At 36.3% G+C, this 17582-nt stretch overlaps 1 protein-coding gene across 6 annotated transcripts in view; it reads left to right on the plus strand.

The window, feature by feature from the left end:
- Positions 1 to 17582, plus strand: part of LOC101891252 (extracellular sulfatase SULF-1 homolog) — a 346652-nt gene that overhangs the window by 106841 nt on the left and 222229 nt on the right. The window contains exon 3 of one of the 6 annotated variants that reach the window (XM_059119415.1): positions 8185 to 8212. The exons of the other annotated variants lie outside the window; for them this stretch is intronic. The gene's annotated coding sequence lies outside the window, so the exon portion shown is untranslated. The remainder of the gene's footprint in view (positions 1 to 8184; positions 8213 to 17582) is intronic. 6 annotated transcript variants of the gene reach the window in all.

The raw sequence follows: 17582 nt of genomic DNA on the forward strand, positions 1-17582 counted from the left end.
ATCCCATTTTCTCACACCAATTTCCTATATTTTCTTCTTCACGACTCTCCCTATTATTGCTCGCCGTTATAACTTTAACAACATTGACGACATCCCAACATTGTTGCCGTGTTATGGTGTCCAAGCTGGGCGAAAAGTATGCCTCAAGTGTCAAATGTCAAGTAATCCGCACTTAATCATACTCGAAAGCATAAGTGGTGCGTTTACCTGGCATGCACTTGCAATGACTTCTTTATGTACTTACCAAAGGCGTGGGGTAGGGGGCAATAGAAAGAGTTCCCAACTGAATGGTAGAGGAATTAAAAGCTGGAATACTTAACTTTGTTACAAACAGTTCTGTTCTGTCATCAACGTCGTTGTGTTGTTGTGGTCGTGAGCCATGGAGAGGAAAAAGTCAAACACCAGATACTTAAGCAACCAGGAACAGCAAAGCGCACGCATGGAAATTTCCATAAAATGCGACAACGATGATGACGACGACTTAAGGGCAAAGGATTAAAACTGAAGTTAAATTGGAAAATGCTTTTTTTTGTTGAAAAAAAAAATCAATATCCAATTATTGACAAGAAGCCAAGAAATTATGTGCAACAAATAATTTTAAACTTCTGAACAACAATGAATTATGTTAAGAGGATATTAAAAGTTTCATGGGATTAGAATTTTGTAATACAAAATTCTTGTCACATTGTCATGAAATTGAGGTGGAGTGCCGGGTTGGGTATATTTTAATCTTATTATATAATTTTTTTGCAAATGTTTATTTTTTCTGCAGAGAGGAATGAGAAAGATTCGCCAAAAAATTATCATCTCAAGTAGAATAGATATAACAATGCGCAAAAATAATTAATAAAAACTCAGTAATTTAGATAGAAATACGAGGATTATTTGAATTGAAAATTTTAATTCTCAAGCGTGTGACCAAAGAGGTCGTATTGCTCAATTTTATACCCTACGCCACATACAGGGATGCCCATATTCGACGGACCATCTGGCAACGCCATAACTTTTGACAGAGATGTCACATCGCTTAATGACATACCGCGTTTGAAGCGTCAGTCCAAGCAGATTTTTTCCATGAAATAGTTGAAATTTACAAGAAGTCTATTGTGAAAACTCAACGTGCTTTTAAAACATTAAAAAATGTGAGAAGTGCGCCGTCTAAGAACACCATTAAGCGTTTATATGAAAAATTTTCGACTGGTAAGGCTCTTTCTAATCCGAAGAGGCCATATAAAAGTCGACCAAGGCGATCGGCCGAATATAGCTGTCGTACGAGCCAGTGTTGAGAGGTCCCCAAGAACATCCCAAAAACGCCGTTCTCAGCAGTTGGGCATGGCTCGGTCCACTTTACAACGGATTATTCGCATTGATTTGCATTTGTTCCCGTACAAAATTCAATTGACGCAAAGAATGTTGCCTGTGGAATATGGGCAACCCTGTAGTGGTAAGGGTATTATGTCTTTGGGCATTTGTATGTAACAGGGAGAAGGAAGCGAGTTGGACCCATTGTTACTTTTGCCGATCTTCATAGAATCACTTTCTGAGTCGATGTATGCATGTCAGTCCGTCTGTCCGCCTGTCCGCCCGTCTTTCCATGTTTTTTGTGAACAAAATACAGGTCGCATTTATTATCCGATAGAGATGAAATTTTGCAAACAATATTTGTTTGGCCCAAGGACGAAGCCTATTGAAATTGGTGAGAATCGGTTAAAATTTAAATATAGCTCCCATATATATCTTCAACCGACTTCGGGTTACCGACAAACCGACAAATGGTCCAAATGACCTGAATTTTGGCAAGTCTGACCGAATTCAGTCTAGAAGCAAGTACATAAAATTTGGTGAAAATCGACTTAGATATAGCTATAGTTCCCAGGGTGAGCTACAGGGTGAAATGAAAACAACTGCAACCAATTTCAGACTGCTGTCATTTCGAAGCCCTTGTCCGACAGCTGTTAAAATTACCGCTTCGCAGTGGCCGAAAAATGGTTCGTGAGCTGAACATATCGCAATATTCCATTCGGAAAATATTGAAAAATGAGCTCGGGGTTAAGCCGTTGTAATTCCAAAAAGTGCAAGAACTTACACTGCAACAGAAAGAAAATAGACTCAAAAGAGCTAAAGGCGTTGCTTCGCTTGGCCGAAAGTGGTGAACTGTCGAATTTGCTTTTCTCCGAAGAGAAAACATTCGTTGTCCAGCAGATGGTAAACAAACAAAATGATCGTATTTACTTGCCAAAGAGGTCGGCTGAAAATGTGCACCTTCGGTTGGCCACCAGAACTCAAGCGTCGGCTATGGTGATGGTGAGGGCCGCCATAACAGCCGATGATTGCTCTTCGCTTGTATTAATCGACCGTGACATCAGAATAAATTCCGAATATTATCGCGGAAATATTCTGGAGGGTGTATTCAAGCCTAAGGCACTCAAACATTTCAGCCGCAGACCTTGGATATTCCAACAGGACTCAGCACCATCGCACTCAGCACGCTCCACCCAAGAATGGTTACAAAATGAGGTTCCACCAAATGTGGCCACCAAAATCTCCGGATATCAATATTTTGGAGAGCATGGTTGGCACTAAAAATACCAAAGTATCGATTACCTCAAGCAAGCGCTTCGCCGGGAATGGGACAAAATACCGCAGAGCAACATTCGGGCAGCGTGTGACGGTTTGAAGGCCATAATTCCTGCCCAAGCGGACTAATTCGAACAAATCTAAACTTATTCTAAAATTTGATGCTATTTCCGTCATTTTTATACCCTCCACCTTGGAAAGGAGGGTATATTAACTTTGTCATTCCGTTTGTAACATCCTTAAATATTCGTCGTAGACCCCATAAAGTATATATATTCATAATCAGCATAAAATTCTAAGTCGATTTAACGATGTCCGTCTATCTGTCCGTCTGTTCGTCTGTCTGTCCATGTGTCTGTATGTTGAAATCACGATACAGCCCACATAATTTGACGTAGAGCGCCAAAATTTAGCAGATCAATTTTTATTGTGTCTAGGATGGTTGGTATTGAAAATGAGATATATCGGTCCACGTTCTGGTATAGTCCCCATACAACGGTACCTCCCGATATTGGGTATTTTGATGATTTATGCCACATTTTTTCACGGATTTGTCTGAAAATTGGTATTTGTAGGTCATAACGAGTCCCTGTGCGTGTAGCAAAACATTGCATGTATAGGTCCACGTTTTGGTATAGCCCCCATATAAAGGTACCTTCCGATATTCGGTATTTCGATTATTTTTGCCGCATTTTTTCACGGATTTGTCTTAAAAATGGTATTTGTGGGCCAGAATGGGTCCTAGTTCGTGTGGCGAAACATTCTATGTATAGGGCCACGTTTTGGTATAGTCCCCATATAACGGTACCTCCCAATATTCGGTATTATGATGATTTTTGACACATTTCTTCACGGATATGTCTAAAAATTGGTAGTTGTAGATCATAATGGTCCCAGTTCGTGTGGCGAGTCATTGTAATTATAGGTCCACGTTTTGGTATAGGCCTCATATAACGGTACCTCCCGATATTCGGTAATTTGATGATTTTTGCCACATTTTTTCACGGATTTGTCTGAAAATTGGTATTTGTAGGTCATAATGGGTTCTAGCTCCTTTGGCGAAATATTGCATGTGTAGGTCCACGATTTGGTATAGCCCCCATATAACGGTACCTCCCGATATTCGGCATTTTAATGGGTTTTGCCACATTTCTTCTAATGTTTCCTTTACCCTAAGGTGGAGGGTATTAAAAGTTTGGTCCAGATTAGAAGTATCAGTTGAAGCAACAAGACGTATAAAATCAGCTGTTTTTCACTCTGACTAAAAAGTAAAACTCAAACAACAATTTTTTAAAAAATTTGTAAAAATGTCTCAAAAAAGAAAGAAGCATTGGGGTAATAGCCCTAGGTTTAAACAACCAAAGCCAGGCGAAGCGGTGAGTTTCAACAGATACCAGGATTTATCTGACCTAGATGATGATGATGGTAGTATTGAGGGTGGCGAGATTCCGGAAAGCAAAATTAAGGTTCCGTCGATAGTAGTTGACAGCCAACACAGCCTAACAAAAGTTATGATACTTCTTGGACACAGCTCCAAATACAAAAGAATGTCAATTGGAACCAAAGTATTTCCAGAAACAATAGCGAACTTCTACGAGGCGGTTGAAAAACTAAAAGCCAATGGCATGAAATTCTTCACCCATTCCTTGGTCGATCAGAAGAAATTTAAGCTTGTTCTGTTTGGATTGCCCAGAATAAGTATCGGAACCCTTCAGGATGAATTTAAGAATACCTTCAACATTGAACCTGTAGACTTAAAGGAAATTCCAACTAAACGAAGTAACCCAGACGACGCTTTATATATGATCGAATTTGACAAGAACCATGTAAGTAAAAATGAAGTAAGGAAAATAAGGTTTCTCTGTGATGTTGTAGTGCACTGGAGGAATCCTCTTAGAAAGAAACGAGGTCCAACTCATTGCTCCAAATGTGCGATGCATGGACATGGTTCCACAAATTGTTACCGAAAGGAGGTGTGCTTGCTTTGTGCAGGGAACCACGACTACTCCACTTGTCAGTTAAACAAAACTGCTAATAATGGGCCCGTGATATATAAGTGCTATAATTGCATTGCAAAAGGTCTAAGCAATGTTAATCACAGAGCAGATGACAAAAATTGCCCACAGCGAAACGAGTACCTTCAAATAAGAGCAAAAGTTACTTCAAAACATAATTCTAATAAATTGAAAAGAGCCTTCCCTGTGCAAAATATTGGACCAGATAATAACCAGCAAAGGGTGCATAATGGACTTTCTAGTGACCCTTTTATAATGCCAAATTTGTCAACATCATATGCTTCAAAAGTTAAAAATAATGATGAAAAAAAGGATGATGATTTATCAAATGAAAAAATCCTTCAAATTTATTTTGAGGCTATAGATGCCCTACAGAAATGTCAAAACAAATATGACAAAATGCGAGTTCTTGGAATGATGCTCAGACATGTCATATAACCAATTAATTCAGCATGATATAAATGTTATGCATTTTAATGTCCAAGGCATAACAAAACCAGCATCCATTTTAGAGTTAGAGCACACAATAAATGAAAGGAATATAGATATTTTACTCCTGAATGAAACATTTTTGAAAGCAAATCATAAAATGAAACTGCGAAATTTCATAATATATAGAGAAGACAGACCAGGACATGGTGGGGGAGTTCTTATCGCAATAAAAACCAACATTCCTCATCAGAAATTGCCCAAAATTCCTACCCATTCTATAGAAAACATTTCTATAATTATTAACATTAATAGAAAACCAGTCAGGCTGACGGCAGCCTATTGCCCCAAATATACAGCGCATTTTATTAATGATATAAAAAGTCTAACAAACACTTCAAGTGACTTTTTTATTTTCGGAGATTTTAATGCTCATCATACCAGTTGGCATTGTACACAAAATAATACGGCTGGACAACGTTTATACCATCATCAACTGAGCTCCAATTTTTACATTCACTATCCCGATGGTTTTACGCGATATACACAGCGTCAATCACCACAACTGCCCTCTGTTGTCGATATTATGCTCACGAATTCTGGACTTCAATTTTCGCAACTAGTGACACATCCAAATATTTTAAAATCGGACCATATTCCGATGACCTGTACAATTTCTGGTTCCTTTAATGTGAAAGCCATGCAAACTCGTCTCTATCATAAGGCAAACTGGAGGTCTATCCATAGATATGTTGAAGGCGCAATACTCCAAAAACACCTTGAAAATCCAGTGGTGACCTCTTTAAATGTCGATAGAATTCTTAATGAAATTACAACAATAATGCAAACTGCTGAGAAAATGGTTCCAAAGTGTGAGAAAGTCAGCTGGCAAAAAAGGCTCTCTCAACTAACTTTATATTTAATTGGACAACGAAGAAGATTCCGCCGAAAACTTCAAAGATGTTACGTGGTATCGGAGAGAACAACACTCATTGGTTTACTAAAGCAGCTAGATCAGCTGATAGAATTCCACGTGTTAAAAGATAGAAATGTCAGCTGGAGTAACTTCTTGAAATCGTTGCCACGTGGAAGCAAGAAATTTTGGTTGTTGTCCAGGACTATAAGGGGAACTCGAACAAGTGTTGGGACCTTAGCGGTAGATGGCGTTGATGTAAGCAACAGTCGTGAAAAGGCTAACATTATTGCAAAAGTATTTGAAGAATCTCACAACATTACTGCAAATGTGGTATCATCAAAGGATCGGCCTGTTGAACGACATATTCGGTGGCTTGATAAACAAAATATAATAGCAGAGAATGTTGACTCAATATCAGTTGAAGAAGTCAAATGGTTCACCAAAAACCTTAAAAATTCTAAAGCCCCGGGTCTAGATGGTATAAAACCCGTACTCCTTAAAAATATGCCAAACTCTTTTTTCATGATTGTTTCAAAGGTGTTTACGTGGTGTATAAGAAATGGTTATTTTCCAACTGTATTTAAGAAGGCTAAAATATTACCAGTGCTAAAAAATGGAAAAAATGCACAAAATCCTAATAGCTATAGACCAATAAGTATGCTAAACTGTTTGGATAAGGTTTTTGAAAAATCAATTTTGCATAGAATTAAAGAATTCGCAGAAAACCACAATATAATCAAAGAAGAACAATTTGGATTTCGCAAACAACACTCGACTGTCCATCAGGTTAAACGAATAGTAAACATTATTAAAACAAATAAAAGAGATCGTAAAAGTACAGGTGCAGTATTCTTAGACATTGAGAAGGCATTCGATTCTATATGGCACAATGGTTTGATTTTTAAACTTTACAAGTTTGGTTATCCTGTTTACCTACAAAAGATTATACACAGTTTTCTGAAAGAGAGACAATTCGTTGTACATATTGATGATGAGCATTCAGATCAAAAAGAAATTACTGCAGGTTTACCACAAGGATCTGTGTTGTCCCCCATCCTATATTCGATATATACATCAGATTTAAAACTTCTTAAACAACAAGATGTCGCATTGTATGCTGATGACACGGCTATCATTACCAATGGAAAGGTTTCCAATTCAATAATCAGGAAACTGCAATTGTCATTAAATCATATTAAAAAGTATTTTGACAAGTGGAAAATAAAAATAAACGAAGCGAAAACCCAGGCAATAATTTTTCCCTTCAACAAATCCCCGAAACGCATTCCAAATCAACCCTTTATATTTTGCAGCAACAATATAAATCTGCAAACATCTGTAAAGTATCTCGGAATACAATTAGATAAAAATCTCACATTTAGAGATCACGTTATAACTTCATCAGAAAAAGCAGTCAAATGTGGTCGAGCTCTATTTCCACTACTTAACCGCAAATCCAAACTTGATATAAAAAACAAGTTGTTACTTTATAAAATGTGCATTCGCCCAATTATGTGTTATGGCTGTCCGGTATGGTATGGTTTGTGTGCAAAAACTCACATCAAAAAGTTACAAACAATTCAAAATAAAAATCTTAAAATTATATATGGTCTTAATAGACGATATTCCACAGAACTTCTCCATCAACGGCACCAAGAGGATATGATCATCCCATTCATCGAAAAAATTACAAACAATTTTGAAATGCGTAATAGATCTTCAAATTTCACATTGCTAAAAAAATTGCATGATTGAGAAATTAATATTAATGTAAAAATACATTTAAAATCTTGGCTATTTGCATTCTAAAAGGTTTTTACCTATCTTTTTGCCTTAAATTTGTATATAACTATTAAGAAAATGTTTCCTTATAAAATTTACAAAGATCCTATTTGCTGCAATACTTTTAGTTTTATCTCATAAATTGTTATGTATTAAATATTGTTTAATTGTATACTGATAGACGAATATTTTAATAAAAAAAAAAAAAAGTTTGGTCCGGCCTAACTTAATGTTTTTTTACTTGTTTGCTTTCATTCAATAAAATTTAAAAAAAAATGTAAAAATTATGGCGTTTGACTTTGTTGCAGATTTTTTTATCTCACCCTGTATATATCCAATCCTTTTAATACCTCTCCGACATATCTGTTGGTAAGCCAACTATTATTTTCCAACTTGTTTTATATATAAATTCAATATTTTTTTTTTTTTCAAAATTTAACTCACATGTTTTGTTTTTATTTCCAGGTATGTTCTTATGCCCCTTCCCCCCATAGTAAGTATGGCCAACAATTCAACACAATTGCCCATCAAATTCCATAACAATTTGTACCCTTCTATGGTTATTGTTTTTCGTTAATTGATTGTCAGTCAATCAGAATTGAATAAAGATATGCAAAAGAACATTTCAATTCAATAAAAACAAATGCCGGAAATCGAACCGAGTGCAGATATCTACCCTCTCTTGACTTTTGTTAATTGGGAAAAGGGACATTTATTTAATGCTTCATTAATTTTAAGTGAATTTGCAATGCGATGCTTTTTTTGTCATTTGCCAATTGAAATGAGTCGAAGATATCTCGGAAATAATTGATAACGACTGACAAAGCACCAACACCTTCATCAGCGTCAGTTATTGTTCGTTCGGAATAGGTTACAGACGACTTGTAACACATGCCACAAAGTCAACGGGGCATATCTCAGGCATCGATGTGTAACGCATCGATAACATTACAAATATTGACACATTTATCTCAACGGCCCCTCCCCCCGTTCCCAACCGAATACCTTAATTCACGTTTGATTTGTAAGGTATAATGGCAAACGTTGCCATTGTGCCACGAATTTGAATATCTATTTGCACATGAACAGGTAGGAATGAGTGTGTGTGTATCAGCGCACATTGTAATGAGGATGTTTACATTGAGTAGGGTTAACCCCCCCCTGGAGATGTTTACCTATTACTGAAGTATATGTGTATCAGTACATTGGAAGGTATGCTGCTGTATATAGGAGAATAAAAGGCAAAAATGGGAGTAATTCCAACAAAGTTGGGAAGGTGTTTTAAAGATTGCTAACCTGTTTATTAAGAAAATATTCTGGAAAATAAAGACTATCTACAAAGATTTAGGTGAAGGGGTTAAAAATATAATGTCTTGAGAATTTCTGCAAACATCTCGATTTATGTTTGAGTACACAATTCAAGAGAATTCTAATTTAGAGGATAATAACAACATTTGAAGTTCTTATATGTATTAACAAGTTAACTAGGAACAGTCAGTTTTGCCGACAGATGTATACCCTCAGCCTTGCGCTATGGTAATTCACACTGTTGACCCTTTATGGGGGAAGTTCCGAAAAAGTTGGCCAATATTGTCCATTTCGTATCTGACCTTAGTCTGATGTATTATTCCAAGTTAAGTTTAGAATGAGAACTAGAATTATTCAAAATGTTGACCCTTTGTGTGGGAGATATCCGGAGGATATATCCCATCTTCATATTTAAATATATATCTTGGAATTCTCAATGTTCTACCATCATATAAAAAGTGGCGCCCAAAATGGGGATTCGTCATACCATAACATAGAACATTTATCGTTGGCCACTAATGACAGAAGAATTAAAAACACAGACATTTCGTATAAAATTCTAGCATTATCTTGGACTTTTCAGCCTTTTAATGACCTTCCAAAGTGGCGCCCAACATGTGGTTTCACATACCATTATATTATCTTCCAGAATATGTTCCATATTCGTCTCAGGTTTCTGGTTGATAGAGATATTTAGATGTAACAAGTTTTAAAAGAATCGCTGACTTTTTTTGCAAGTTATGAGATACATAAATGCTGACAATTGTGACACTTTGATGGTGAGTTACTAGAAGGGGAGGGCCGATGTGTATCATCTCTCCACTAGATCTTGTGTAAGTAGAAATTTTGGAATGTGTGATGTGTAGAATGAATTAGGCGCTTATTTCCCATTATATAAGAACTATAATTATTCAAAATTGTGACCCGTTGTATGGGAGCTACCAGGAGGAGTAAGCCGATATATCCTATCTTAATATTTTGCAAATATATATCATGGAATTCTCAATGTTTTAGCATCCTATAAAAAGTGGCGCCCAACATGGGGATTCATAATACCAGTATATAGAACATTATCCTTGGTAACTACTGGCAGCAGAATTAAAACCACATATATGTCAGCAACAAAGTCAAATGCCATAATTTTTAATTTTTTTAAATGTCGGAAATAGCATCAAATTTTAGAATATGTTTAGATTTGTTCGAATTGGTCACCTTTGGCTCGAATTAGGGCCTTCAAACGGCCAATGAAACCGTCACACGCTGCCCGAATGTTGCTCTGCGGTGTTTTGATCCCTCTGCGGTATTTTGGCCCCATCCGGCGAAGCGCTTGCTTGAGGTGATCGACACTTTGGTATTTTTTAGTGCCAACCTTGCTTTCCAAAATACTCCACACACAATAGTCGAACGAATTGGTTTCCGGAGATTTTTGGTGGCCATTGTGAGCTGGAAATGGAGCGAGGAACCTCATTTGTAACCATTCTTGGGTGGCGCGTGATGAGGGCGATGGTGTTGAGTCCTATTGGAATGTCCAAGGTCTGCGTCCAAAATGTTTGCGTGCCCAAGACTTTAATACACCCTCCAGCACATTTTCGTGATAATATTTGGCTTTCATTCTGATGCCACGGTCGATTAATACGAACGGAGAGCGAACATCGGCTGTTATGGGCGCCCACACCATCACCATGGCTGGCGCTTGAGTTCTGGTGGCCAACCGAAGGTGCACATTTTCAGCTGACCTCTTTGGCAAGTAAACACGATCATTTTGTTTCTTTACAAACTGCTGGACAACGAATGTTTTCTCATCGGAGAAAACCAAATTCGGCAGTTCACCACTTCCGGGCAAGCGAAGCAACTCTTTAGCTCTTTTGAGTCTATGTTCTTTCTGTTGCGGTGTTAGTTCTTGCACTTTTTTGGAATTTCAATGGCTTTACCCCGAGCTCATTTTACAATATTTGCCGAATGGAAGATTGCCATATGTTCAGCACAAGAGCCATTTTTCGCCACTGCCACTGCGATGCGGGTCGATCAAGTCGCTTCCTTATTTTTCGAACCGTTTCTGCTGATGTTGCTGTTTTCTTCCGTCCACTTCTTTGACATCGGGCTACGCTACCACTACCACGGTAACGAGCGATGGTACGAGACACAAAAGATTTATTCACATTTAAATGCTGGAGTGCTCTAATAATAGCCACTTGTTGTTTTCCAGCCAAATATAAAGAAATCACACTATCACGCTTGAATTCCATCACGAATAACTTTTTTCTGGAAAGTTCTTACCAAAATGCTTTTGTACGCTTGTAAACAATATAATGAGCTGTCACTGGAATAACTTTAGCAGCTGTCGGACGAGTGGCTTAGAAATGACAACAGGCTGAAATTGGTTAGAGTTTTCTCTTCTCACCCTATATAACCTCTGTAGCCAAATATCTGATGGTGTAAAAAGGATTTTTACAAAGAACGCTTCTCCTGTGTGTAAGAATGGAACGGAATCGGAAACAAATTTCTGAAAAGTCAGACTTTTTTTCTCAAAGTTAGGGAATAAATGCAATATAAGTAGCTCTTGTCAGAAACATGCACAGGTGGGTCCAGTGCCTCAGCATACCCCCAGAAATGAGGTTTCACACATATTTCTCCCAAAATTATTCCATTGACTATCTATTGCCCTTGGGTCGATGTGACACTTTCTGAAATTTACGTCACATAAGTTAAAATTTTAACGACAATAGATACATGATCTCAATTAGCACAAATTGCCAATGGAAATGTCAACTGTGGGTAAATAAAATTTATTAAATCAAACAATATCGACAGCAACAGCAATAACAACACCAACAACAATAAATTTACATAGGAATAATTGTTTTGCACTTTTATTGATTGTTCATCCGTTTGTCAATACAACACCAATGCTGGTGGCTTCAATTGATAATGTTAATTGAAAGAAGTGTGTGCGTGTGTGTACATCTATGTGTGTGCGTGTGTATATTTTAATTTATAACCCAACATTAAATGTTTAACAGGGTCTTATGAAAATTACTAGCTGAAGTACTATTTTGAGACCTTATTCTTACAGATATGTATGTACCCTCAGCAATTTATAGCCTGTTTATAAATATCCTTTTTGGGGGTGTAGCAGAAAGTTGGACCTACAAAACCCAACTTTACAGTCGATACAATGTTGAGAACCGGGGATTCCAGGTTTCTCATTTTACTATTATTTAAATTTTTTCATGATGGTGCGGAAAGCAGTGGACCAATATTTGCCATGTTAGTTTGGAGAATATCGTATATTAATTTCCCAATTTAAGAGGTTTACTATTATTCAAAATGTTGCGCTTTATGGTGGAGGTACACTTTTGATCCCAACCTAGATCCCAGGTTAGCCTCTACTTCAATATGACATGCTTTTAGTGGAGATTTTTTGAAGTCATGCTCTAACGCAGACTAAAATATTCGGATGAGCACTTCGATTTCACATAAGAAGTGGATCAATACAGTCAATTTTCACACTTCACCTTATCCAGATATTACGATCTGCGAGGTTTGATCTATATCGGATACTTCCATCGGTCATTATGAAATGTATATTTTTATCAAAAAACGTTCAACCTTTTGGGAAGTTACCAGAAGGAGTGAGTAAATATAGCCCATTTTCTAAATCGAGCTAAATGTAGTAAGAATATTACGGGACAAATTGGATGCTCCTGCAGAGTTGTCATGTACACAGACATACAATTTTGCGTATTAATGTTTACCTTCTGTAGCCATAAGCCTGAGGGTATGAAAAAATATTACAGAAAAGCAAATGGCCCGCTACTTCGTCTGAGAAAAATCCACTTTAACATTTTAGATTAGTTCCAAAAGTTCGTGTTAGGCCTTTTTTGTACTTAAAATGCGTTTAGTACGCATATACAAAACAATCTATATCTCTCCATCCTACCCACAAACATTAATGTAAAATTAGTACCATTTACTACTTTTCGTACAATTGTAGAACACATTTCGAAAAGCCCTCCGTATCCCCATCCCAGATACAAACAGAAATCTCAATATCATATTTCGGGATTTCAATTCCATACATTCACATTACCTTATTCAGTCAAATTTTGTACCTTTTACTTCATATTTTTATAACAACCTACATCACACAATCCAATAAAAATCTTTTTTCCCTATCGGCTCACCCAAAATTTAAATTATACCAAATTCAGGACCATTTAGTACACATAAATATGAATTCCCAAATCTTCTAAATTTCAGGATACCAGCTCTATCGGTTCACCCAAATCAAAATTGTAGCAAATTGTTAGTATCATTTAGACTTTCCGTGCACATAAGTACAAAAATACCTCCACATCCCAATCCTACACTCGGCCAGTAATGTTAATTTCAAATTTCAAAATTCTAGCTCCATTCGTTCCTCAAAATTCAAATAGTACTAAATTTAGTACCGTTTAGTACTTTCCTCAACCATGATTCCAATTCCAAATTACAAGTTTTTAGCTCTAGAATCTTGAAATTTTGTGTGAGTTTCACTCTGGGTCCCAGGGGTTCTCAGATAAGGCTTGGTGTTTTGAAAGTCGTACTAGAGAGTCACGGATGGAGTGTGTGATGGATGTACTAAAGGGTTTTTGGAAATTCCAACTATAAATGTATGAAAAGAACTAAAATTTACTACATTAAGTACCATTTGGTATGTGTGCTATAATTGCACGAAAAGTACTAAATATGGTATTGGAGTAAGGGATAGAACTGGAATTCTCAAATTGAATATTGGGCTCTCTGTTGTTATCTGTAATTGGCAGATGGAGTTGGTTTTGGAAAATGTGTGGTGGTTTTGTACGAAAAGTGCTAAATAGTACTACATTTGGTATTGTGTGAAGGAATAGAGCATAGACCCTAAAATTTCATATAGATGCCACTGTTGGTGTCTGTGGTTACGAAATGGAGGTGATTTTTAGAAATTTGTACTATAATTGTTAGAAAAGTACTAAGTGGTACTAAATTGGGCATTGGGTGAAGGGATAAAGCTGGAATCCGAAAATTTGGTATTGTGGTCTCTTTTGGTATCGGTTTCCCCAATGCGCGGCACAATTGCTTGAAAAGTGGAGAGGAATTGGTTTTTAAATATGTACTATATTGTTGTTGGAGAAGCATTAAATTGAACTAAATTTGGTGTTAGGTAAAGGGATAGAGCAGAAACCGTGGAATTGTGTATTGCGATAACTGATGGTGTCTCGAATTGAGATATGGAACGATTTTGCTAAGGAGTAAAATTTTACGTAAAATACTAAATGTTACTAAATTTGGTATTGGTTGAAGGGATATACCTGGAATCTTGAAATTTGGTTTCTGGGGAAACTGTTGAAATGAATATGAAATTTAAAGGTGTATTATTCGCTGTCGAAGTAGCGGGCACTGATTATTTCCCTAAAAAATATACATTTTTTACTTTCAGCTTTAGCTTAGTGGTGGTCGGCCCACCCGTCCTTTGATTCTTGCTTTATTGGTCTTGCTGTATAATATTTTGAAATGAGGTTATATTACACCCTATTATACCAAAATATGCATAATTTCGTGCGTATGTTTATCTACTATGATTCGTTAAATAATCAAGGATTCATTGTTTGCGACATTAGATTGATTGATATTGTCGAGCGTTTGGTGGTCTGATTGAAGCTCTCAATCAAACTGGAGACATTTCGATCAACCAGTCAACCCATCAATGATAACCAATCGGTTCATGCAACTGTTTTGCTTTGCTTTCACTAACATACATACATACGTACATATGTACGCATACGCATATATTACTGACACGCAATCAGTGTCATAGTTCCGCAGGCAAATAGCCTTAACCATGAACTTCTGGGAATAAGCAAAATAGCATATGTGCTTGCATATAAATGAGGCGAACAATTGGGGGAATTGATTTGTCTTTTGAGGTAGATTAAATTAAAGATAATATTGTTATAAAACAAATTAAACATTTGAAAACAAATAATTCGATCAGAAATATAGTTCACTAGCAAGTGCCCACTACTTCGTCAACCAATAGTCCACCTTAAAATTTTTAAATTGATTTCGACAGTTTGTGCTAGGCCTTTTTGTTACTGAAAATTCTTTGAGTACTTAAAATTCACAATTTGTTCAGTTTGTAAAAAAATAATCAAAACTTCATACATCGTACTTAATTTTCCGACATTCCAGGTTTTCTATATTATTCAAGTATTTCTCTTTTTGGAAAGAATTATAGGAAAATTGTTATTTTCTTCAGCAAAAAATCATCAAAATTTTTGGTTTTGAACTTGATCGAAGAGGATATTTGTAAAACCATTTCAGAGGACCCACACCTAAATTTTCTACCCAAAAGAATTTCAACGTCTCCATATGCAAACCCAAGAGACCAACAGTGACCTCAATACTGAATTTTAAAATTTCAGCTCATCCCAGTTACAAAATTTACAAGCATTTAGTACGCATATCCAAAATAATCCTCACCTCTCCATCCAAGACACCTACAGTGATTCAAAAATAGAAACATTTAGTACTGTTCGAACAACTATAGTACACAGTTCCAAAATTACCCCCGATATCTCAAAACCAGATACCAACAGGGACCTCAATATCGAATTTGAGGATTCCCACCCCATTCCCTTCACCCAATACCAAATTTAGTACCATTTAACTATTTTCATATATTTTAGTTCACCAAAAGTGACCTTAACATCATATTTCAGGATTTCAGCTTTGTAATTTCCCGCTTAGCCAAATTTAGTACCATTCAGTACAACTATACTACATATTTACAAAATCACTCCTATATTTTAACACCAGATACCAAGAGAGATGTCTCAGTATCTAATTTCGGGATCCCAGCTCTATAGATTCACTCAATAATAAATATAGCAACATTCAGTACTTTTCGTACAATTATAGTACACATTTTCAGAATAATTTCCATATCTCAATTCCAGATAGCAACAGAGACCTCAATATCATATTTAAGGATTGCAGTCCTATCCTTTCACCCAATACAAAATTTAGTACCATTTAGTACTTTTAGTACAAATATAGGACGCCAGTGAAATCCCAGACTTATCCCAGATCATATCCTTATCCCAGATACTAACAATGGCCTCAATATCAAATTTCGAGATTCCAGCCCTGTCCCTTCACCGAATGCTAAATTTAGTACTTTTGTACTAATATAGGACGACAAATCTCAAACACAGATATCATCAGTAATCTAAATATCAAATTTCAGAATTCTATCTCGATCCCTTCACCCAATACCAAACATAGTACCATTCAGTACATTTCGTACAATTATACTACACATTCCCGAAAGTACCTCCAATTATCCATGCTACACATGAACAGTGGCCCGACGTCAAATTTCAGATTTCAAGCACAATCTGTTCAACTAATGCCAAATTGCACCAAATATGGTACTAATTAGTACTTTTTGTACAATTGCAGTACAGAAACCAAACCACTTCTTTACCACAAACCTAGCACCAACAGAGTCGCCAATACAAAATTTTAAAATTCCAGCTTCATCTATTTACTCTAAACCAAACTGCTCCAAATTTAGTACAGTTTAATACATCTCGCACGCTAAGTACACATTCATACAAAATTTCAAGTTTTAGCATTATCCGTTCACATAATACTAAGTGGTACCATTTCAGAAGTTTAGTAACATTTTCGAACTTTTCTTAAATTTAAAGTTTGAGTTTTCGATTACTCTTTGGTGCATCTATCCGGCGCTCCGCCGGCGACTCTCATTCAGAATTTCAGAATTCCAGCTCCATCGGTTCATCACAATTCCAATTTGTACCATATTTAATACCAATTGGTACACAAAAGTAAGGAAAGAATTTAGTGTAAGGAATTTATAAAGCTTTCTACATACTCCAATCCTACACTCCCACAGTAATCCCAGTTTCAAATTTTACGATTCCAACTCTACCGGTTCACAAAAATTTAAATTGTACAAAATTTAGTACCTTTTAGTACACATGAGTAAATTTCAGAATTCCAGCTCTATCGGTTCATACAAATCGAAATTGTACCAAATTTAGAACCATTTATTACACTTAAGTACAAATTTTCATAACTACTTACATCGTACAGTCCAATAGAAATATTATTTCCCAATTTCAGGATTCCAACTCTATTGGTTCTCCCAAAATCGAAATTTTACCAAATTTATTACTGTTTAGTACACATAAGTACGAATTTCCAAAACTACCTACATTCCTCAGTCCTAGAATGCCATAGAAATCTTATTTCTAAATTTCTGCATTCAAGCTCTACGGTTCACCCAAATTGAAATTGTACCAAATTTAGTAACATTTAGTATTTTTCGTGCACATAAGTACACATTTCGAAAACTTCCTTCATATTCTAAATTCAGCCATTAATGGTATCAAATGTACTTCAGTGCTTTTAGTACAGTTATTTAAAAAAATTCTTTGGTACATTTATCATACTCTCCATCAGTGACCCTCATACCAAATTTAAGAGTTCTAGCTCTACTGCTTCCACAA

Source organism: Musca domestica, unplaced genomic scaffold, assembly GCF_030504385.1.
Source record: "Musca domestica strain aabys unplaced genomic scaffold, Musca_domestica.polishedcontigs.V.1.1 146, whole genome shotgun sequence".
Classification (NCBI taxonomy): domain Eukaryota; kingdom Metazoa; phylum Arthropoda; class Insecta; order Diptera; family Muscidae; genus Musca; species Musca domestica.